The sequence below is a fragment of the Lagopus muta genome, chromosome 4 (assembly GCF_023343835.1).
Source record: "Lagopus muta isolate bLagMut1 chromosome 4, bLagMut1 primary, whole genome shotgun sequence".
NCBI lineage: Eukaryota > Metazoa > Chordata > Aves > Galliformes > Phasianidae > Lagopus > Lagopus muta.
In genome coordinates this window covers 45,908,316-45,932,642 of record NC_064436.1, presented here as the reverse complement: position 1 = coordinate 45,932,642, position 24,327 = coordinate 45,908,316, and the positions used below count along the sequence as shown (strand labels likewise).

The window sequence follows — 24,327 nt, the reverse complement described above, 5'->3', positions numbered from 1 at the left end:
CAGTGTGTCTATTTGCTGATCCATACCATGATATCGTGGCAGTACGTTGGCTGGAGGGTTTCTTGGCCAGAGCAAGAACTGAATTTGAATTTCAAACATTGAAGTCTGCACAAACAGTTCAGTCTTCCCTTTCAGGAAACACTTAAGCCTTCTAAACTTCAAATTGCTCATTTTGAAGGACTTGGCAGAGTACAAGGATCCATAAGCGTGCATGCAAAGTATTGGAAATATGACTGGATAGCAGCAGTTATATCCTGTGCAGGCAGGAGAGTTACATCTGCACAAACTCCTCCACTGATAAAGAACTTCTGATGCAGAGACCTCAGCACACCATAAGGGTTACAGGTGATGTTTCTGTGATAGAGGCAGGGGAACTGAGACCAAAAAGAGATTGACTTCTAGTCTGGCACAGCAAGACAGTGACAAAGCAGAGTATGAGAGCAGTGGCATTCTTCAGCTTTTCACTGAAATATTCTAATTTTTGCCTAAACTTCAAATTCATTTAGCTAACTCATCAGGCAAGGAAGGGCTTGGTGAGGAATTTCACCTGGGAGAATCTATGGAAGTACACAACAGGTTGACATGGCTGAGATCTCACTAAAACAGTTCTCTGAAGGACATGAACATCTGCCTTGGTTGCCCACATCCTTGGGACAACATGGGTGTGGTGTTCAGCTGATAGGAGAGCAGCAGGAGAGCAAGAGGTGAGCCAAAACCTTCTTGCTGCAGGAGGCACTCTTAGATGCATGGCTCAGTGTGAAGTATCTGAAGAGGTGGAGCTGGATTGTTTTAATTTTTCCTTCTCTACTGAAGGCTTATCTTGTCCTTTTACAGTTTCCTCAGTGTACAGCAAATGCAGAAATTAATAAATACAAATGGACCTAATAAGACCATTCTACCACCCGGAGGTACTATACAGTGTTTTACTGGACAAAGACAAAACAATTATCCTCAACTATACGCAGTATGCTGAAGCTGTCTTTTTATTTTCTGCCAAAGATGTCTTCAGAGTAAAAGCATAATATTTGTGCAAATATATCTGTGTGTCTGTGTACATACAAACATATATATACATATACATTTCCAGTACCAGACTCAACAGCAAATGGAAACAAGTCAACTTGACAAGCAGCCAATATAAAGAGAACGAAAAGAAATTTTAGCTCACGCACCTATCCCTACTTTCTCTGCCAAGATTTGGTTTAGCCATCATTTTTTCCTACCTAAAAAAAAAAAAAAAAAAAAAAAAAAGTGTAAATGTTTCCTTTCTTCCTGTGTTAAGACATGTAGAAATAGGAAAAGTTACTAGCACAGTGACTATCTGGACAGAACTTTTTAACATCTATATCCAAAGGGTAATATCTGCGTATTATGCAGAGGACAGTGCTTAAAAACCAGCAGAGCCAAGATTTCCCCTATAGCAATTTAAATGCATGAATTGAATCAAATATTATAGAAAAGGAAAGAAAGAATTATAGAATAATCCAGGTTGGAAGAGGCCTTCAAGATCATGAAGTTCAACGATCATGATTTATCAACATGGCCTAGTGACTCCCATCACTAAGCTATGTCCCTCAGTGCCAAGTCCACATCTCTTAAAAATCACCAGGGATAGAGACTAACATGTTTTATCTTCTCCAGTCATTAACACTAAAGAGTCATAGTTCCCTCCTTTCAGAAATTTCAATCTTAGCTGAGTAGACTCTCAATATGAAAAAGTTCTCAGTCACAGTACAGTGAGGCTGCACATGCACATGGACAAGTGACTTGTCCAACTCAGGAGCAAAGAGAGAGTCAGCCCTGGAACTGAGAGCCCAGCACCATCCTGCTGCCATCATTTCTCAGTCATACTACAGCCCCCATCCTTTAAAAATTCCAGCTGCTGCTCAAGTTAGGAACATCTCCCATAGGATTCTGTTGTTGGCGGCATGAATTCCTTTAAAATAGGTGAAATAGAAAGTCAGAAAAAAAGGAAGCAGTATCCCCAGAGCAGGATCACACCTCTAAGCACTTTGACAGCTCTAAGTGTTTTCTTCCTGATCAGGAGCCTTGTTGGCAGCTTCAGCTGGCCTGCTGCCTGTTATGTCTTTGATCATGGGCCTCTGGCCATGGCTCAGTAGGGAGCTGCTTAGACATTCCCAGTTAACATTAGCTCTCCCCTTCATCATCATGGGAGATGCATATCTGGCATGGAGACACTCCAGCCTCCTACCCTGCGGAATCAGGGACCCCCAGGAAGAAACCCATGTGGGCAAAGTGGACACTGGAAATCAGAAGGACTTAAATTCTTGAAACCATGCTTAAAGGACAAAAGAAAAAGACATTCCAAAAAAGAGGTTCAATATACTTTTCTCACTTTAAGAATATGCTAATTAGAGAGTGTTTTTGCCTCTGGACATAACAATTCATGCCACTTCATGGGCAGCAAATTAATGAACTGTTTTCCAGAACAATCACAATGAGAACAGGATATCCCCAACACACTGTATGTAGTGAAAGGGAAAGATGAACCTAATACACTCCAAAACCCATTGTAGATGCATTGAATATGACATCTCAGCTCAGGGGCTTTCCTAGAGCATGCGGTCAGACTTTACTTAACACATCACTTTGTATCACTTGATGTGATGCCATACTTGATTGATAAAACCAGACTGATACACACCGTAATAATTTGACTTCACCTCCAGAAAACAGCAAAATCAATCCCCTACGACACTGTGACAAAAAAAAAAGCCAGTGGGGAAAAAATACATTTTATGTATACTCTTTGCTACCTAATATGAAGTTATTCCATTATTCATTATCCAAATCTTCTTTCAAGTAGCAGGCACTATCAAGTAGGAACAGTTCTATGTTGAGAATATAAACTGCCCTTTTGGATGTATAAACGAAGAGCAGCCATGGAATGCATCCTGTTGACAGAATGAGGAAAACACCACTGGAGAGAAGGAGCAGAGTAGGTATGCAGCAATACGGCCTTAGCTACTTCATTGCACCTCCCTTGAAAAAATTATGATGCTTGACATCACTTCAAATTAGAAGGCACCTTCTTTTCAGTTTAGGGCAGTGCTCCCAGTCCAAGCCTCCAGCATTTTAGCTTCTGAACCATGAGTCAGTGGAGCTGCTCATGGTTTGTCTTACACGCAGTGCCACCTTTGGATAAAGGTATGAGTGCACCTCATGGAGCCGAAGCTTCCACCTCTCGGGTTACTCCATCAGATTCTCCCTTTTGTACAAACTGCCCTGCTATGCTGGACAAAAAGTCCTCTCCTCAGATGCGGGGATCTAATGGCAGTCTATTGCCCCTGTTAAGCTGGTTGGGCAAAAACTGATCTTGCTTCTCAGCTATTTCAAAATAATACATAGCTTGTTACAATCACAACACATAAATATTTTTGCCACTAAATGGAACTGTTATTGACATTAAATGATTCTATAAAAGCACTTATGGTAGATTTCACAGATACAGGATTGCATGAAAATGCTTCATGCTGTCAAGCACTGTTTTGGGAAATATAAACACCTTAAGTTCTTTGTGTATATAGAAGACAGACAGCACGATTAGCTCAACCTGTCTTTAACATTTCCCAATCCTTTCCCAATCCTATTGCAGTTGCCTATTTTCACCTTTAAGAAACTAACAACAGGCACCAGCAGTGGGACAGGGGAACCAAGCCCAAAATCTGCTTCAAATGCAGTTTTGAAAAGTTTGGATCCAATATTTCAGTCTCTTCTGAGCACAAATCCTAAAGGAAAAGCATTTTTTAACCCACATTAAACGAAACACTATTCACCAGTGAAACTTTCATGGAAAAACACTCAAGTCTCTTGCTTTGAAGAAGAGACTTGAATTTGAGTGTAGGGAAATAGTTTTTCTGTCTGCTTGCTGGCCTCATGAACTGGCTGATTTAAGAGCCTCGGAGCAGTCATCTTTAAGACATGCTCAGCAGGTCAGCTACATTTCACACCAGGAATCCCCAAGCCCCCAGAGATGTTGTGTGCACCAAGCGAGATTTGCCTGGAGCACATCTCTGCTCTGGAGACCACACTGAACCAGAAACACGCAAGATGAGCTCCAAAGACTTTTGCTGAGCCAAAAGCACAGAAAGAACAAAGAAACCAGCAGGAGAAACAGTGAGGTGAAACAACACTGCTTACCTGACCATCTTCCCGTCCTGTGGCCAGGCAGAGCCCAGCTCACCTGGGCTTCTCCATCCCTCTGCTGCACCAACTGGTGACAGATGCCTCTCCCTCTGCTCTCACCCAGGTTCCTGTGGATGCCAGAAATTACTAGTGGTCACTACATTATTTAAAGTGTCAGCAAGCTGTGAAATAGTTTTTAAGGCCCTAGGCATGTTGTACTTACCACATAAACACAAACATGATGCTATGGTACAAATTCTCTGGGGACAGAACTACTCTGCTAAAATCAAGCTAGGAGGTTATGCACAGGAAGAATACCAGAGTTTGAAGACCAGTACTTGCAAGACTCAGTTCTTTAAGTTTGGTAAAATCAGCAAATGCTCGAAGTGAGGTTGCCTCTACAAACCCAAAGCAGTTCCTTTTATGCTTGTTTGTCAGGATACCAGCTTGCATTTACTTGAATATATAGTATTTTTTTATCATACAATTCCTTACCACCTCCAGTGCAAACAAAAGACAATAGAGAGATGCAGAATAAAACCATTTGGATAATGCCAGTTCTGCAGAAAATTTTTCACTTCAGATAATGAGATCAAAGTTGCTTTAGGCTACCAAGCTGCTTGTTTTCCAAGTTGTGTGAGTATTCATGGAGAAGACTCCTATGCCTGAAGATTCTCTCCCAGTTTTTTGACTTTTGCTTTCCTCGGGCTGACTTGTACAAGGTCATTGTAATGTTTATGTCAACAGAGCATCACAGTAATAATTTTGGTAATATTTGAAATACCAAGTGGCCATAATGAGAAGCACCTGAATAAGTCAGAAAAAAAGATAAGTAGTATCTTCAAAGCACACCTTAAATATCATGCAGCAAATAAGACACAGAGATGTGTACTGAATGAGAAGAAGCTATAACATTCCTGGAGAAAGAACCATTCACTCCAAACAAGGAGGGGAAAGACTTTTACATTCATGTGGTTAAGCACAACCATTTAAGCACATTCTCAATGGAGATGAATTAAGAGTGCACTACAATTTGACTCCTGGTATTTCTTGAGTGCTTTATTTTACAGGCTCAATTACATTCTTCTAAAATTTCTCCTGTTTAAGCATTTGATATAAATATCATGCCTTTTAAAACAAACAAACAAAAAACCCTCAGCAACTAAAAACAAACAAGAAAATTCTTTGCCGTTAGGAGATAATAAAAAATAACAACAATAACAATAATCCACTGCTTGCTGAGCATCTGGTTTTGAAATAAAAACAGTAGAGCCATGAAGTCATTCCCTGCACCAGTTCAGTGGGTTTCCTATTTTAACACTGAATAACACATTGCTCCAGTTCTTCACTGATACCTTCTCAAATGGTCTGGCCACCATGCTTGTCTGGACCTTACAAAGCACTTAGTCCTGCACCCCACATGGGGAAATGCACCCACTTGGTCAGGGGGAACAAACAGCTGCTTCTTCATGCGTCCAGAGCATCTGAGCCAGCCTCAAGACATGCTGATAAGAATGTGGCTGGCTCAGAGCACAGCTGTGTAACATATGCTTTTCACTGAGACTTGATGATTCATGCTTTCTATCTTGTAGTGTCATCTGGTTGTTGTACAGGGCAGACTTAGGAGACTCCACAATGCATGCTCTGGAGGTGAGGGAACAGCTATTCATTTCTCTTTAGAGCCCTGGTTTAGAGATAAACCTTCCTCCTGCACCCTTAGCTCATCCATGCTTGCAGCTCATTGCTGAGCTGGTTTTGTACCTTTTATTTTCTGCAAGCATCCTATCCAACTCAGTGTGCATGATTTATTCCAAGAAGGTGTTAGCAGTGAGTCAAAGCTGTTGAAATGTGATTCCCACATGCACCAATCTCTCAGCCATGTGTACCCAACTAGACAAACCAGCCTACGCCCATCTTTGATTTCCATGTAAACTTCATTGCTGAGAATAGGCTGATTCTCAGTTGCTTCTCTTGCATCAGGCCATGTTGGCCCCTTCTCCATGCACATGTCCTGCCCTGAGATAGGAGACCAGCCCTGAGGCTGAAGCCACCTGAAGATCTTTTTCCACATGGGGCCATGTTCCCTCCCACTGCTTGCCTCAGAGGGGAGAGTAGCTTTTTGCCTGCAAGCAAAACCCAAATCTCTGCCACCTACTCAGAGAATCTCTCTCTGGACCTTAAGAGCAGCTCACAGGCTTTCTGACTCCTCAACAGAACTGAATGGTAAACACCCATAATTGGCAAAAACACCTTCTTCCAGTTGTGGGTGGCCAAGAAATGGAACTATGTGTAACAGGCCAGGATTCCATCAGATACAAGTTTGGCCATGGTGATCCAAGTAATGGAAATGCCCAGACCTTGCCCTTCTGAACAAATATGTCCAACACCACCAGTCTGTAAGGATTTATAAACTGTGCTGTTCAGCCACACTGCCCTACTACAAAACAACATGAGGGTAAACACAGCACTTTGGAGTCAGGCTGGGAGGGCAGAGCTCATTTCTTGCCTCATGCAAGACCACCCAACTTCCAAACACTGGCCAATGGTGGTTTGTACATTAAAGAATTTCCAGATTTGACAGAATTGCTTTCACTAGGTTGTATACATTTTGTCTCTGTGAAATGACAATCTAATTTGGCAATGGTTTAATAAAGAGTATTGGTTAAAAATACAAAATGAAAGAATATTTGTATTCTTCAGTTCACTGGATAATTTTCCATTTAACAGCTTATGGAAAACCATATTTTAGAATAAATACCCTTTGGCTGTAAAGAATTCAGATCCTTATGCAACAAAGACTAAGTATGAACCTCTATGTTTATCATGTGTGTAGATGTATGCACCTCTTCAGCTACCAAGTTGACAGGTCATAAGTCCAACATAATTACTCTGGGGTCCAGACCTACAAGCCAACAGACATGTAGCCCTTGCATAGATTTCAAAAGCTTTTCTAGTCTATCCCCCTGTACTGCAAACTGTGTAAGGACTACTAATCGTCTCCAGCAGACCTAGTCTAACCTTCTCTTAAAAGCCTCCAATGAAGGTGGCTGTTCTCCACTTACAATTGGGTTGTGAGACCGAATACACTAATCTTTGCAAAACTTTTGTCAGCAGAAATTTAATACTTTCCTGAAGGTCATTAATGACCTCATTAGATAACAAGGTATTTAACACTCATCTCTGCGGCTCCACACAACAATCTCCAGTCTAGCTAGTTACAATTCTCTTTTGTTTATTACATTTTGAGATAGGACAGCTAGCCATTTCTTATGTCACTTGTTAAAGCTAGATATGCTATAGCAGCACTTTGTCATCAGAACGTTATGTGGTGTTAATGCATCACAGGAGGCAGCAATATCAGCTGTCTGCCTGGACCAAGTCTTGGCTCTTGAGTTCTGACATTACGAGTGTTTAATTGGATTTTCTGAAATTGTGTTGACTAGCTGTAACTACAATCCTTTTGTTGTCTCAGACTTAAGCACCTGAATAGTGAATTGGCATAATGACCATCAAATTAACCAGTTTATAAACAGTTACCACACTTTTCTAAATCATGGCACAACTTTGTTATGCTTCTAAAACATAATAAAAATTGCAGGCAGTGATGTTCTGATCCCTACAGACAGCTGTTCAAAAGCCTCTATCTACTGCAGATAAGTCAGACCATAGGAGTGGAACACAGGAAGCCAGACCTTTGTCCTGCTTCCTCATCCCACATCTATTTTCCAGGCTCCTCTCTCTGGTGTACAAGGGCTTGAACACGGCTAGCTATTTGGAAAGCCAGAGCTGTCCAGAGCTCAGACACACATGCAGATATCCATTTCAAACTGAGTGGATAGTGGCTGAATTTTCCTTAATGAAATAAAGCAATTATTGTTGGTTTGGGTTTTTTGTTTGTTTGCTTGTTTTTACCTCTGCATGGCTGTTGATTTTCACAGAACTTGCAGAAACAAGTTCCTTGGTAAGAACTGATCAGTGGGTTGATACTTATTAGGATGGGATCTAGCAGACTGAGTTCCTCTTTGCCTCATTTCTGTAGGAAACAGAGATGAAACCTCTTCTTAAATATGCTTTTTGCTTTGCCTTTGTTACAGCAAAGGCACATCATTGTTCTCAAGAGATGCAAAGATAGTCTGCCAATGCTTTTAAGAGAAGCTAAAGGCTTACTGAATCCCTTTTTGTATCATTAACAATTTAACCATCATCACTGATCCTGGACAAAGATATTTTCTTGGTACTTTTCTGTCCAACTTTAAAATTACTTTGTGACCTGGCTGTCTTTAAGCATCTCCTGCTGTTAAACTCCTGAGGAGGGTTTGGAACCAACTAATTTTAAGAGCCCTGCTCCTCTCTTCCACATTGCCTGTACCCACCACTGTTGGTCCCTCCATATAAATGCCAACTTTCTCATGCAACGTGCAGACAGTCCGATATCCAGGTGGCATCACAGAGAGCTGGGAAGACGCCATAAAGGCCATCACCACAGAGCCACTGTCCTTTCTGCTTTTACTCTGAAGTACCTTAGAAAACTTGACCCCAAATACAAACAATGTCAAGCAGTTTGTTGCAACAAAATTCCTTAATGAGTTGTGATGGTACTTTGGGAGAGTGAGGAATACAAAAGGCACTTTGCTAGCAGGAGAAAAAGAAAAAAAAAAAAAGTGAAATCCTGGAGATAAATGAAGATTTCCTTTATTGTGCAATAAAATTGCTCCTTTAAAATTTAACCAGTCCTTTCAAAATATTTCAAACACCCCTCCCACCCTGCTGAGCTGCCACAATTACAGCAGAAAACAACTGGGAAGGAAATTAACAGGACATTGCTGATACTGCTGTTTTCAATGTGTTATTCTGCCTTAGTTTCCCTAATAGCAGCAGCACCTAAAAATGGTGAATTGTATAAACTCAATGACAATTTTTCCCTGGCAAATTAAAGGCTTAGCTGACGTTCTCCTTACATGAGATGCAAGCTGCCATGAGATCCTCAGATCCCACTGTGGCAGTGCAAAAAGACCTTTCCTGAAGCAGATTATTATTGCTTTTTTGTTTTGTTGGTGTTGCTTTTGAGTTGTTTGTTTGTTTGCTTTGTGGGATTATTTGTTTTTGTTTTTTTTTTGTAGGGACCAAACCTGTGACATACAAAGTTGTGTAGATACGTGCTGCTCCTACGTAATGGATCGTTGTTCTTGAAAGAGCATACCAAAGCACACCACAGCTCTGAAAACAGATTTTAAAACTATTCATTTTATTTCAGTTTAGTTTAGTTTAGTTTAGTTTAGAAAACTTCTTTTATAGTCTGGAAACCTAGTACTCAGCAAGTGAAGGGCGTGTTATATAAAGGTTTAACATGATGGCAGAAACTTGTAATTTACCAAGTATGCATCGTGTGTTACTTGCAAATTACCTGCCTATTTGAACAGTAAGTTAGAGTCAGGATTTTTCCCACTCTTAGCTCTTGATTATATTAAAACCTCTTTAGAAGTCATGTGCTATGGATACATAAGTGCCTTTCTTTCTAAGTAACTCTGCAAACCCTGTTTCCATGATGGATGATGTATCCTGTGATTGCACAGAAAGTGCACATTGACATTTTGGGGATGTAAAGCACGTGTGTTTGAAATGATCCAGAGATCAACATACGTGGAAACACAGGAGCATTATCTTAAATTCCTGGTAGTGAAAATAAAGATTTGAATTAATATTTAGGTTTCTATATACAAATTACAGAAAGATAAAATTATAATCTCAATATTAAGTGTCTAGACTGCGTTCTACTAAATTGCTAGTAAGTATCATTAAAGCTTAGAATCAGGGTGTTGTTTTTTTAGTAAAGCAGAAGGCTTATCTTCATTACTAGCACCTTCACAGTGAGAAAGGCAAGCAGAATACTGACGGACTTCAATGTGCCTTTGTAGGAGGATCAATTCACATATTATACAACTCTGTTGATATAAAGAATTAATTAAGCTCATTACATCCCACTAGGGGTTCTTTGAGGTGCAAACCAGACCTCTACTGGAAAAAGATGTAATAGACCTGGCTAACAGAACATGCTTCTGGATCACCTTCTCCAAGCCCACTTCACAATTACCACCACTGTTTTGCATGAGAACCAACTGGTTTGTATGCAGGTCAACAGATGGCCCTCCTCTTTCTCTTGCTTAGGCCTGGACCCAGCAGTCCACAGTCCCTAATCCTTCTTGTAGACAGTCACCCATTGGCTTCTTTTCATCTTCTCAAAAAGAAAAAATAAAGGGAATGTGAAGCAAAAAGAGTAATCAGAAGGAATGTGCAGAGTTTTTGATGGTCTTAGCACTGAATTACAGAGAAGATACTCTCCTGCAGCAGCATCCTAGCAGTTACAATAAATGTGTTTGTTTGTTGCAAAAATGGGACGAATTTTGCAAACATTAGGATTATTAGACATCTGCTTTATGGAGTGGAAATTAGAGCTTACAGGCCACTCTTCTGCAGAGAGACATCAGAGAGCTCAAAAACTCTTTACAAGAGGAGGCCACTTTCATTCTTTCCATTTCCAGATGTGGACACCACGTCAGAATCAATGGCTATCTAGCAGCCCAGAAGCATAGCTGAAGGCAAAGCTATGAACAGGAGCATACACAGCTGTCCCACTGAGACACATCACTCCAAGCCAAGGGAGAAAAATGCTGTGGGAGATGTGGAGTATGACTGGAGGAAATGGCTTAGTGCATTCAGAAAAACAAGATTGAAGCTTTATTTAAGATAAGCGGCATATTGAAGCCATTGAGTCAAAAATACAAACGAAGCCAGATAATTGATCAGTGTTTGACCTAATAAGGAATTCATTTGTTAAAAGAAATTGATAATATCTAATCAAAGCTAAGAGCAGTGAAACGGGACTGATTTCTCCTTGCACTGGTTTGACCCGTAGGACCTACTCATTCAACCCAGAGTCATAAGAGAGGCAGAAAAAAGAAAAATACACCTTTTTGTTTCTATTTATCTTGAATTAAAAAAATGCAGTTGAGAAGTAACTGCAACTGCCTCTCAACGGCCCAAGGGAGTCCAGGATGTCTTTACAATTCACTTTCCATGAGCATGAGTAAAACTGAAGGTGTGCAGCAACTGCCTGGTTTGAGGGAAACCTCACTCGTGCCCTCATAGAGCAGGAGTGAAAAGAGGCTTTTGTCCTGGTCTTGGGTCGTGTGTTGCCCTATGACATTTAGCAGGAAGGCCACTGACATGCTTGAGCAAGGAATACCATAGGCTTTTCATAACCTAGTTAGCCTGGAGACATCTGACTTGGGATGTTGAATCCCATCTCATTTACCTGCCACCCCATCCATGCTTCAGTCTCATCCCTGTAAGTCTGAGCATAAGCTGGTTGTCAGGACAGGCCAAAGCAAAAAATCACGAGCATTTTATGACCTGGTACAAGCATAGGACTTTCTTGTTCCCCTGGAGAAATTCCTGCACAGATGTAATGGTAGTAATAACAGTAAAAAACTCCATAGATTATCAGGTCCAAATCAAGTAAGTTCTAATCCTTCTACTCTTCAATTATCCTCCTACTGATAGGCATAAACCACCCTGCAATAGGAGAAAAGATAGGAGATTTCAATAATAACAATTCCTGCCAAGGCTGGTATATATTTTCTTTCTCATTTGTATATCAGCTTGTTTTTGTATAAATCCATGGGCTTTTTCTCCATTACAGGCTTCCTTTCAACATCAGGCTCTTTCACTATCTAGCCAGGAGCTGAATTCCCACAAACACTGCTAAGGAACATGCCTATGTGTTGTGATACCAATTGGGTCTTACATCAGAGCCATGATCCTTCCAAGCACAAGGACTGGCTGGGAAGACTTTGGAGCCCTTCAGTCAGCAATGCTTCTAGCCAGTGCTGGGCTTCGTGGCCAAAGACTCAAACACTGTCTTCTCCAATCACTCTCCCTCCACCACCCCAATGTCTTCAGCAGACACAAAATAGTTTCAGAGGCTCTATATTTTCTCTTGGATACATATAAGCAGTCCCTAATGATTTCCATGGCATATTGCTATTTTTACATCCTCTTCATTTTTCAAGCGTAAAGAGAATTCATCCAAGTAGCCAGCGAAGTGTGATGAAAGGATCAATTTCAGACAGATTTTTGCAGCATGAGATGTATCTGTATGAAGATCTGGCATTATATCCTGCCATCTCCCTGAAGAATCATTCACAAACACCCCTGAGCAACACTTTTTCCTAAAACATTTTGTAACTTTTTATAGTACAGTTAAAGGCTTCCTGGAACAACTCTGACTGTATTCTTTCTCTAGCTGTGAATGGACCCATGAGCCTATATAATAGAGGAATTTCTCTCTACCTCTCACTTTTGGCTTCTCTGAATGCATCCCAACCCATCCTTGTTTTGCTGCTCCTGACAGATGAAGTCCTCCTGGATTTTCTCTGGCCCTTTCATGGTTTCTTGTCTGCTCTTCACTCTTTGTGCATGAGTGTTTTTTGCACAGACCCCAGGGCTACAGTTGCATCCTCCTGTGTCACCCTTGCCAAGTGCCCACAGGATACAACTATTATCATTTATTCACCAAGCCTTCAACAAGGAGTTGTTCTTTGAAGACAAATCCTGTACTGAACAGGACAAGATAGATGAGGATAACAATTCCTGCCTGAACTGGTGTCTGGAAGATAAATGGAGTGCTTCTGCTAAGAGACTTCTTTGTACATCTATCTGCTGAAGACTTTAAACATCTGAGAGGTTTTTATAAGATGTGCTGGAATTTAAAATGGCTCAAATATTAAAATGGCAAGGTGGTTACCGCTCCAAAAGTAATGTCTCCGATTATGTTCTGCTGGCTGGTATAGGAGTAGAGGTTGGACCTTCCCACCAATATTCCACTGCATTTTGTTGCTCCTTTGTTTGCAGGTGAGAGCAGAGGGGCATTTTGACAGAATGTCATCTGACATGGATGTGTGTATGAAGCAAAGATCTGACACTGAATTCCTCCAGGCAGAAAAAATTACTCCCACTGACATTCATCAACGCTTACCAAACATTTATGGAGACCAAGCAGTGGATGTCAGCACAGTGAGGCTGTGGGTAGTGCATTTCAGTAGTGTTGACAGCAAGTTACCTCCACTGGTGCAGATTTTTACAAGCACAGCTTGCAGATTCTTGTTCACTGGTGGCAAAAGTGCATAGCTAATGATGGTGACTATGCTGAGAAATAGTGTTTTTGTAGCTGAGAATTTGCTTTATCAAATGGTGTTATTGTTCTCTTTGTATCTGTTGTAATTTCCATGGAAATCAATTGGAGGAATTACTTTTGGAGCAACAGATGCATTTTGGATGATCCATTTTTCAGTCACTGTGCTTGGATAATTTCACATTTTCATCCATCAGATGATGAATTTCTCAAAATGAGACAAAAATACACAAGAATAACTTCTATGGTTGAAAGACAGAATATATTTTCATGAGACCTAACAATGATTGGAGGATTTATCTAGAAGAGGAAAATGATGATGTTTCCAAGTGTCTAGTGCTATGAACTGATTCAGTAAAAGATTCTTTTTACACTCCTTTACCAATGTAAAAATAGCTTCTTATAGTTTTAAATATGTTTGTTCCAAACATCTCCAAAAAACTGAGCCTATGGCAGCGTCCACAGCACTTTACTGGCAGTAAGAGAGAGAAGAGTGGATAAGTGAGCAACCTCCTTGTACTTCCTGAGCTCCTGGATCCAGGCTATGCCTCAGAATGAAGTGAAATGGCATGATACAAGCTGGAGAAATGAACAACCCTTGGAGTGATACAGATATTGTATTTGGCAGGAAGATGAAAGCAGCTCAAGCATCCTGTATTCATAAAATGTAATTCTTATAATTACCGGTTCTGCTACTGCTGCTTCAGAACATAAAAGGCTAAAATGCTCTTCTGAGAGGATACATTTTTCATACCTGGGGTTTGACAAATTCTCTGAGAAGTCTTAAATGTGAAAAAGCAAAATTTTCTTCCAATAAAGACATCTACTCTGTTTATGTTTCTGTCAGTCCTAGGATTCAGCAAAGCCGAATACAGTTTCCCTGGAATACAGCCCAGGGAAGAATTGGTGAATAGTTTATATTTTATAACACTGCCTTTAGCCTCTGTTATTAGCTATGCACTTGGAGTAGAGCATTTCCTGAGTTTTCATTTACTGCCATAGCTCTACAATACTAAATCAAGCTTTAGGGTTTTGTTTGCTTGTTACTTTGGGATTTTTCCTCATTTAAAGGTATATTGCTCTGTTACATGAAAAGGGAGAAGAAAACAAAGAGAACAAAAGACTTTTGTTTTGAAGGAGGAAATATGGTATTAGCAGTTGCATTACATGTGTAAGAGAATAAACACATATAACACATAGCACTTGACATGCATAATTTAATTTGTGTGAATTTGTTTTTTATTCACTAAATAAAACGATACTCCTTTTTGTTTTCTATCCTACTAACACTAATGAAAGATCTAAAAATTCAGCATTACTGTAGATGTACATGCAGCAAGAAAATTATTCCATGCCTTGCACAAGACCTTACAAAGGGAAATACTGTGTTTATCAAAGTGACTCTTTCCCTCACTGTTTGAATTTAAATCCAGTGCTTTTGGATGGTTTGTATTTAAGCGTGTTGGATTTCTTTAACATTGGATGCATTTATTTTTTTCTTCCTGTTTCTGTAGCTTGCATTCTTTCGGAGTGTCAGGGACTGTAATTTGTTTCACTAAAGCCAAAAATGTGGTTTTGCTTTGTATACTTAACGCTAGTTTCTATGTAAGATACACACTGGACAAATCTCAAGTAAAGGTCTCTTCCAGCAGAAGGTCAGACACTTGGTGCCTTTTCCATATGTTCTGAACTGCACTGCTGGCTGACTGTGTGCTGAAAAGGAGCTTTGAGAAAGAAGTCAAGTCCTATTCACACATCTGGAAATGCTGATGGTCAGTTAGATTTTAAAGCACTATGGTCATTCTCCACAGCAAAGATCCAATGTACCTTCAAGGCAAAAGCAGTGATTGCCAAATACTCATGACATTCCAGTGGTCATTTGAAATGAAGAGAATGGATTTTAAAAAATCTAACAAATGACCTTACACCCTTCACTGTCCTGTGTGCTCCTGCCAGTGTCTAAATTTTTACACTGCTTTTGCACTAAGACAAAGCACTTGTGTAGTTGTATTTGCAGTGATTTAAGATTGTCAGTATGATTTACATCATGTAATTCATCCTGAAAAATATAAGAAAAAGTGGAGAATAGAAAAACATTCTTGGGCAAGAAGAAATCTCTGATTTTCCTTAAGAACCTAAAGACAAACGTGGAACACAACGTGGAAGTGGAACAAACAAATTTTTCTTTACGTGCCTAAATACATTAAATAAATTTGTGCTTATAAAGAGAGGAATATATACAGAGTTCACATCTTTTATGTCCACAAAGTGATATGTACTACGCTTGCACAGATATATATATATTTTTTTCACTTCAAGAAAACACTGTATGTTTATCTAGTCTCCTGGAATACAGAGAAAGGACATATGGTGAGCATTTTTGGACCATCAATCAGACTCTAGTTCATCAGTCAAATCCCTGCAATGTAAATACTGTCTGAAAGAACAAGGTTCTTTCATTTTTTAATATAAATTGTAGCATTATTTATTTAATAGTTGCAGTTCCTATATTGGAAATATTTTCCTTTTTTTCAGTTGTGCTTTTTATTACCTGACAAGTTCAAGAGATACAGTTTTTCTGAAAAAGGTGGAATAGCATCTCTAAAAATCACCCTCTCTACATCTGATCTGAAAACGTAAGGTCAGAGATGGTTGAAATAATTCATCACTTTAATTAACTATTGTCACAAGGCTACAAGGTCCTCTGTACTTTTAAAAATGTCATATATTTGTGCTAGCATCAGTGCTTCTCTATTTTGCTGGGTGTGCTTGTTGGGCTCTTTTAGTTTACCTTAGGCATTGGACTGATATTCCTGAAAAGACTTAACCTTGGTCTGCATCTTATTTGCAGCTAATCTCTTCATCTGGCTTCCCAGGACCAAAAGACCAACAGCCTGCACAGAGCCATCCTATTACAGATCAGTGACTGCATTCTGCAGCCAGGTAACTGCAACATGACTAGGGAATTTGGGAATGAACTGAGCGTGATGGATGCTCAGGTTTTCTCAATTTGGGCTTCCTTCTCTTCACTAAAAGCCATACTGTGAGGGTCAGGATCTCATGTCCCTCTCTCCATCTGCACTTTAATAAATAACTATATAAGATAATTACATAAGATAGTTATCTATAAAGAAAAGTTTAAAGAATGTTTAAAAAATTCTAGTGATAACCTTTACATTATGGAATAAACTAATCTAACACTGTGTAAACCGCATTTTAGAATGACCAGTTGTAGTAAATATTTTGGAGCATAGATAAACAAGATGGCTATTTTTTTTCCTGTTTTTGGCATGCTAGGCCAATTGTTTGTGAAACATTCTTCAAAACCTCTTGAGAAAATGCTGAAAGAGACATCCTGGAGCTGCAGGGAAGTGTCAGACTCCATGGGGCAGGGTGGAAAATGACACCGGTGAGATCCTCCAGGGCAGTCAATTCAGAGCTTGAGCCCAGACCACAAATTGCACATGAAACCTCTGAGAAGCACAGGGAAACACAGCCTAGTAAAGCCATACAAGAGCAAATCCTCCTGATGTGATTTAAATGCAGGAGTTTAGTGGCATCCTGTTAGGCAATTTGCTTCTCCTTGGAATACTGAATAAAATGAGGGATAGGGCTGTGGCAGGAAGTCACCCTGGTCTGCACACTCAGCTTTTGCTGTGTCACTTGGGGCTGGCACATCTGATCTGCTGGTGCCTACAAGAGCAGTGTCAGGGTTGGTATGGACACAGCACCACACAGCCATTCCCTGGGGCTTGTGTTTCAGGTGATCTCTTCCTTTACAAGCTATGGATTGATTTTAAAGGGCTTTTGTGTAATAGGCTTATCCCTGGCCATGTTTAATCCATTAATCTTTTCGACATGCATTAGTTTGCTAAGAGGCAAGGCCAATTCAGGATGACAGTGAAAAAGAGACCACATTCAGGCAGTAATTGCTTCCATGTCAAAGACCAAGGCCCAATCTACATATGGCTAAGAGGTTCCTTTTTAAGTTCTGCTTAACTGGGAGCACTATTAATATCTTAAGCATTATTTTATCTCAAACATAGTCTGCAGATCTCAGCTAAATTAAAAAGCAATTAATTTTCATCTCTGACTTCCCTCTGGGACTTTCTGAGTGCCCAGTGCAGTCTGGATCAGCCTCCTCACAAGGCATCCTAGCGCAGAAGTCACTGCTATTGCCACACAAGGTTAAGAGCCAGCAGGTAAATTCTTGAGAGATGGATGGGATTTCCCAATATAACTTCAGGAAATTTCCCATTATTGAGGACCTAGCTATTTAACCAAGAACAGATGATTGATATTAATCACACTGAAGTAAGCATGCAGTGTTCTTTATTACGGTGTTGCGTCTGTGCTGACTCAGGTCTTGCTAACATGTTTTGCTGAGATGTTGTTCCTTCAGCTTTACTTTACACTTCACCCATTGCCAGTAATCCCTGTTTCCTTGAGTAATACTGGCATTTTGGTGCCTTGCACTATCAACACTGATTTTAAATTAAATCCTGTAACACAAATTTGCAAGAATGAAAGCATGATAAGACAAAGAGCAGGACCGAGTAATGAGTATGGTACCTAATAGTGGTTGTTGAGTGTGATCTTTATTGGCTTCTTCAAGGAACTGTTGCCTTGCCTGAGCTGCACACTAGCACAGCAGACTGCTCTGCCTCTTTGGGCTGAGAAACAAACTTCAAGCAATGCAAGAAGCACACAGCCCTACAGGAAGGATCACACAACAACCAACATCACATTGAGGAGCCAAAAGCTGTCTGAGACCTCCAGATCCTAAGGCAATGACGTCCAAGTGAGCCAAGGGAGGAACATTATCACATCCTAACTGAGCAGCATTACTGTATCCTGACAGCAGTACAGACCTTCATTGTAAACAGCCACTTCTGCAATCTGATGTGTGTTAAAAAAAGGCATTAATTTAGCTAATAGTGTTGTTCAATAGCAGAAGAAACAGCTCCTAAGTACAGCACAAACTCCAGTGTCAACACTTCTGCTTACTGTGAATGAAGAATGAAGTCAAGCACCTCACACTCTGTTCTTGTCAAACAAATCTGCATGCACAGTAACACAGTATGTTGCCATTTCTTTTTGTTCCCAATTGCTTTGTTATCAGAAGTTATTGCTTGGCTTTAATGCTATTCCTGATTAAGTCAATGGCAGTTTTGTTTTTAGCCATTTTGGAGCAACATAGATTCAACAATCCTTATGGGTCCCTTCCAACTCAAGATATTCCATGATTCCATGAACATTCTATCTGCTCTACGCTTGCACACTTCAGGAGGAGGCTATTACAATTCTTACAGGATATTGTGCCTCAAGTATTGCAGCTGCTCTGCTTCTCAGTTTGTCAGCATTATATCTCCATTCAGGTTTAGTTCGGCTATGTTTCAGACACCTCATCCAAACACATAGGAATTTGATCACTGAAAAAACCTACAGAATTTAAAATTTGCAATAATTTCTTGCAAAAATGAATCCGTCCAGTTGGATGCAGAAACTTTTAAAGTTTCAGTTAAGCTGGCAGTGAATCTAAACAACTATTAATGACATGCTGCATAGACAGAACACTGAAAATATGATGAGCCATTCCCTGGACAAGTTATGAAAACACTCACTCTGAAGGAAGGACCTATTAGTTAGTTAGCCAGCCAGCTATGAAAATAGATCGGCTGTAGCTGTTTTTTAAAACAGCTCCATAAAGACTTTGAGCACATCTGCTGTGTGTTAAACTGGAAAAATTTGGCACCTGAAGAACTGTTACATACAATGTAACGACTGTCAGGCCATGTAATATATCCCATAGCAAGAACTCTCTGCGATACAAAGCAGGATAAATCAGACTCAAGAAGCAATATTAGACTCTGGACACAGCGCACAGAGTATAAATTCTAAATGCTGCCTGAAGGAGAGCGCAGGATAAGTAACTTGCTCAAGCAGCGATTTCTGCTGCAAAAGTTAGGCCTTGGAAACAAGCCGTGGTTCGCCCTGCTAACCTCTGCCAATGGGTGAAGTGGTCTCCAGCCCCTGCTCCTACAGGTAAAGGCGCTGAACCTTTGCACCAGCAGGGTGGGTGGGGAGCTGGCCCCAGTACAAGGGGGAGCAGCACACAGGGAGGTCCTCTGCTGTGTCAGGCAGGGAGCTGGCAGGGCCCCTCGAGGAGGGGATTCGGGAAGGAGACGTGATTCAGCTGCTAATGATTTCTTGAGTTTTGCCTAAAACAGAGCTTGTGGCAAAGCTATATTTTAACACTTTGTCTGCTGACCAACTACAGCATTCCAGTTCATCACCTGATTCTCCTCAGGAGAGCCTTGTCCTGGGAGGACAGACTGTATCCTTCCACAGATCTGTAGGCAGGAAGGATCTGGCAGAAATGGCACATGTGGCCGGGGGTGAGCCTCTGGCAGCACCAGCCAGACAGGAGTGGTGGAAGAGTACCATGCTGCAAGAATGGGTGTTTCCCAAGATGGGTGCCAAAAACTCCAGGTTTCCCTTCCTGATTTCTACACTGCAACTCATCACCAACAACAAGCTCTTGAATTCCCAGATGTAAGAAGGAGAGAGAGAGAAGAAAGGGATACGGGGTTTTGAGGATAAGCCATCTTTATTCCAAGCTTACCAGAGCATGCTTTGGAACTAGCATGCTGTATGGGGGACAGAGCCTTGACCACAAAATGGCTAATAGCCCTTTAGCAGATTTTACAGAGGGAGTGGTATGGGAAAGTTTTAGAATGAGAAAATGATGCAACTTTTCCTGGGAGCTGGAAAATACCAAAATATATGTATACTGTGTATTGAGTATAATGATTGTTGGTTGTGACTCATCAGCCACATAAGCTTCTATTACCTAGAATCTTCCATGGAAGGGTGTAGAAAGAAACAGGGAAAGTAATCAACAAAGCCTTTTTTTCTGTATACTTTTTTTCTCATGTCATTTTGTTTTGGGTTCCATGCACATAACCATACAAATCAACTGGAAATATCTGCAATAGAAATACTACAGCATTTAGGGCTACAGCTGGCAAAGAATGTGTCACCTTTCTACAGAATTTTATGTGATTTTATGTTTGTGCAATTTTCACAGGAAAAGTTATGGGGTGTTTTTTGGCACTAGTATATGCGCATGAGTGTGTGCACATATTCCTTAGTGGTTTTCTAGTAGAGGTTTGAGCATTGCTCAATATGCCTAATTAACCTAATTAAGATATGGGCATCTAAGAGCTTGCATTCAGACTTCGCATTCACCATACAAGATTTTGGCTAAGAGGCATCCAACCAAGAAAGAAAATTCTACTTCAGTTGCCAATAGCAAAAAAATGAAATGTCAAGAATGAAATATTTGCAAAATGGTCCAGGGCTGACAATTATTCTCCTAAGAAACTTGGGAGAAATGTCAAATAATTAATATGCAAAGTGCTTGCAATTTACACTTTCAGGAAAGAAAACCAACCGAGGTTCTAATTAAAATAATTTATCTAAGTGTAGTCAAGATGTTCACATGTGGGCCAGCAGACATCTACTGCAATTTCTAAAGACATTTTAGAGGATTACAGATAGGACAGGAAAGCACAGCTTTGTTTAGCTCTGTTTTCATTATGTGCAAACTTTAATTGCTTCTTTATTTTTTTTCTTGATTGCTTTTTTTGGGTAGTATGTTACTACCACATTCTGGGCCTTTTTGCTTTCCGTAAGTAGTAACACCTGCTTTTAAGAAACCCCTTGGTCCCATCGCACATACATCCTACACTCCTGCATTTGAGGGCTCTTTTAGTTCTAATGGAAATGGTCTGCTCTGGGTGGTCCTCACTACGTACATGAATTTCCATCCAACACTCTATAAGAAGCCAAAGAGGGAGTAGGCCTCATTAAAACATGCTTTCAGAAGCCAACTCTGCCAAGCAAGTCTGCTACAGGGTTTTGAACAAACTAGAACTCTGCTGACGTCAACAATTTGATTCACTGACATATTCCTATGTGTATTCCTGCAAGTCATAGATTGCTATCAGTGGATCTTACCCCAGTCAGGAGGAACACAGCCTGCCAGGCTGTTATGCATACAAGAACTATCTCATGGGGCTGTGCTGCTCAGGCACCAGGAAGTAATGAGCAGCTCACGCAATGCCAAGTGGGTTGGAGCACACTGATAACACCAGCACCAGAGCTCTTCACAGCGGGAAATTCTGGGGAAGTTGAGGCTCTCCAAAATAGTTTTCCTTCCCCCCTAGTGGTATTGTCAGCCTTTTCTGGCTCAGAATCAGTAGCTGGTTTTCATCCAGTTATTGATTCAATTGGGTCCTGGAGAATTCCTCAGGAATCCTAGTCATTTTTAAGTCTCTTGTGAAGGCAATGCAGAGTCGATGTACCACAATCCTACTACTGAGTAATGCCCTGACTTCAGTACCAGTGCTGAAAGGCCCCCACACCCCAGGTGCTGAATGCGATGGAGAAGGATGTCAAATGTGCCAGCAAGACAGTTCCCATCACAGGGCTGAGAAAGGGCTGACGCTGCCTGGGCGTTATCTTGCTGATCAGCCAGCTGTGAGAGCTGCAGGCTGCGTGGGATTTTGCTGGCGTGCAGATCTGGGGAGTCTTTCGGAAAAGTCAGACAGTGCTCAGTCAACTCAGCAAGAAAATGCAGGAAGTTTTCAGGAGTGGGAAGCTGAATCTAAAATAGCAGAGTATTAAAAAATGGAAGTGTGGCTACATGGTAGTGCTGAGTACTGAACAGTAATCACTGAAAATATCTGTCTAAGCTCAAACTCACCCAAGACATGAAAATCTAGCCTGTTTTGTGCTCTGTGCAGAACTGAAGCACTCACTCCTCATGGTGTCCCGAGGATATGATGTAAGCATCTGCATGTTCTCACCACATTGCCTGTCACCAGCACTCTTGCACTCTTTGTCACAGTACTGCTCTCCCTCAGCCAAAACAAGAGCAGCCACTGTCTCTGTCGCCTCTCCATCTCACCAGGAAAGTCATTGAGGTAGAAGCAACCTTGTCATTTACTTCTGTTGTTGCCACCGTGGAAAATATTGATACAAGAGCTGTGGCCAAGTGAACCATCCCTCACTTCTGATTTCTTCTGAGCAGATAAGAACTACCTAGGGCCTCTGAGTATGTTTTACATCAAAGACTGATGAAGAGTCCTGACAGCCTTGATGTCAGTGCTGTAAATAAACCATTAATCACACTGCCATTGCAGGGAACAGTCTTTTCCCAGAGGGCATGAACCTTCCTCAGGTCACTAATATAAACCACATCTCCTCTAATCCAGTGGGGTATGGTAATGGCAGGGCTTTCAAGGTGGGCTGACTCCTTGTCAGGAGGATACTCTATTACTCCTATTTGAACGCACAGGTCATTGTTATGGTTCCCATGGATTACAAATGGTCAATTAGCAAGGAAGCAACTACGGTGAACTAAATAAAGTGTATCACAGTTGGAGTTATGGAAAGAAGCAGAAAGAGTGGCAATATCTGCGTCCTGTTAAAACTTTTTGCTTTGGAGTTGAATACTGCAAAAGAAATAGATGAAGAAATACAAGAGAAGCCATAGGTTCAACAATTTGACAAGCATTCAGAACAACATGCTTTGAGCAGACACTGCAGAGTCTAATGCTATCAATGCCAATAACTGTCAGTGAGGAATCTGATTTTAAAATCAACCCAGGTCACTGCCTTTCGCAGTAGTATTCCGAATGCCATCACACACCATGGAAGGCTATTACTGACTATTCAGTGAGATCATTCGTGTAAATAACATACTCTCTCTATATAAACAAATATTGTACATATACAAAACTTACATTATGGACATTATATAGTGCACATACATTATACAGGCATAAACACACACACATATGTATATCTAAGGGATTAGGGTGCTTTGGAAATAAAGCCAAAAACGAGGTTGGTCCAATCAGCGTTCTGTGGCTGAACAATTTTGGCTATCACAGGTAAACTGCAAACAGAAATCTGGTCTCCTAATAGGGCTGTTCTTTGGATGGGAACCACCTCATTAAGCATAGACCTTTTCACAGACTCCCTCCATACCGCAGCCTGGCACAGAGATTGCTAACGCAGCTTCCTGCTGTCAGAGGAAACCTCTTCTTTCCCTCTGGTTGGGGCTTTGGGTTTGTGTATTCAGGCCAGGCAGCAGAACTTTGAAGCTGGGTTCAGAAAGCCACCTTGGAGCAGAGAGCAGTGGTAGCTGGGGCTGAGGGACACACCTCCTCTGGGACAGAGCTCTACTGGATGCCCTCACCCAGGCTACTGCCATGTGTAGCTTCACCAGCACTGCTGGATTTAGGACATACAGGTGAAGCATGGTGTCTCACAACCTGGCTTCTCCAAGTGCTTTAAAGTCAGCACCTGCTATCTCAAGCTGGCACTGATCAGGATTTGCACAAGCTGGGCTACTGTCCAAGGAAACTACCTCACATGCCAGACCAAGTACCAGAAAAGCCCGAGCTCTCATTTGCTCCACAAATACACCATAGATATTACTAATGCCTCAGGCAACTATATCACAACTCTGTTGCACTGCTTTTATTTAAATCACAGTCAGTGCCAGGAATAAGGCTCTGAACCTTCCCGCTAAAACTTTGAGTGACCCTCATTTGCCTTGTCAAAAAGCAAACAAGGTGCGTAGGGGTATACATGTTTGCATAAGCTTGACGGTAAAAGCCTAACTGCCTTGCCTGATGCTTTAACTAGTACCAGAAGATGATGTTGTTGGCTTGGAAAGGAGTCTCGTAAGAGAAGAATGAACAAAAGAAATGCTTTTCTGTGCCGAAGCGCAGATCAGCTGTGGAGTCCAAAATGCCTCCATTTAAAAATGTCTTCTGCAAACAAAGGGTTGCGCATTTCCAATCTGACCAGAGGATCACTGCAACCATACATAGGTCAGGATTCAGCACTGTCTAACAAGGAGATTCATGAGATAGGCCTCCCACAGGCATCCCTGGGGGGAGCAATGCTAGGTA

General features: G+C 41.0%; 1 long non-coding RNA gene across 1 annotated transcript in view; it reads right to left on the bottom strand.

The window, feature by feature from the left end:
• Positions 1-4,162: 4,162 nt before the first annotated feature.
• Positions 4,163-24,327, bottom strand: part of LOC125692546 (uncharacterized) — a 60,332-nt gene continuing 40,167 nt past the window's right edge. Inside the window, exon 3 of the long non-coding RNA XR_007376742.1 lies at positions 4,163-4,274. This is a non-coding gene — a long non-coding RNA (uncharacterized LOC125692546). The remainder of the gene's footprint in view (positions 4,275-24,327) is intronic.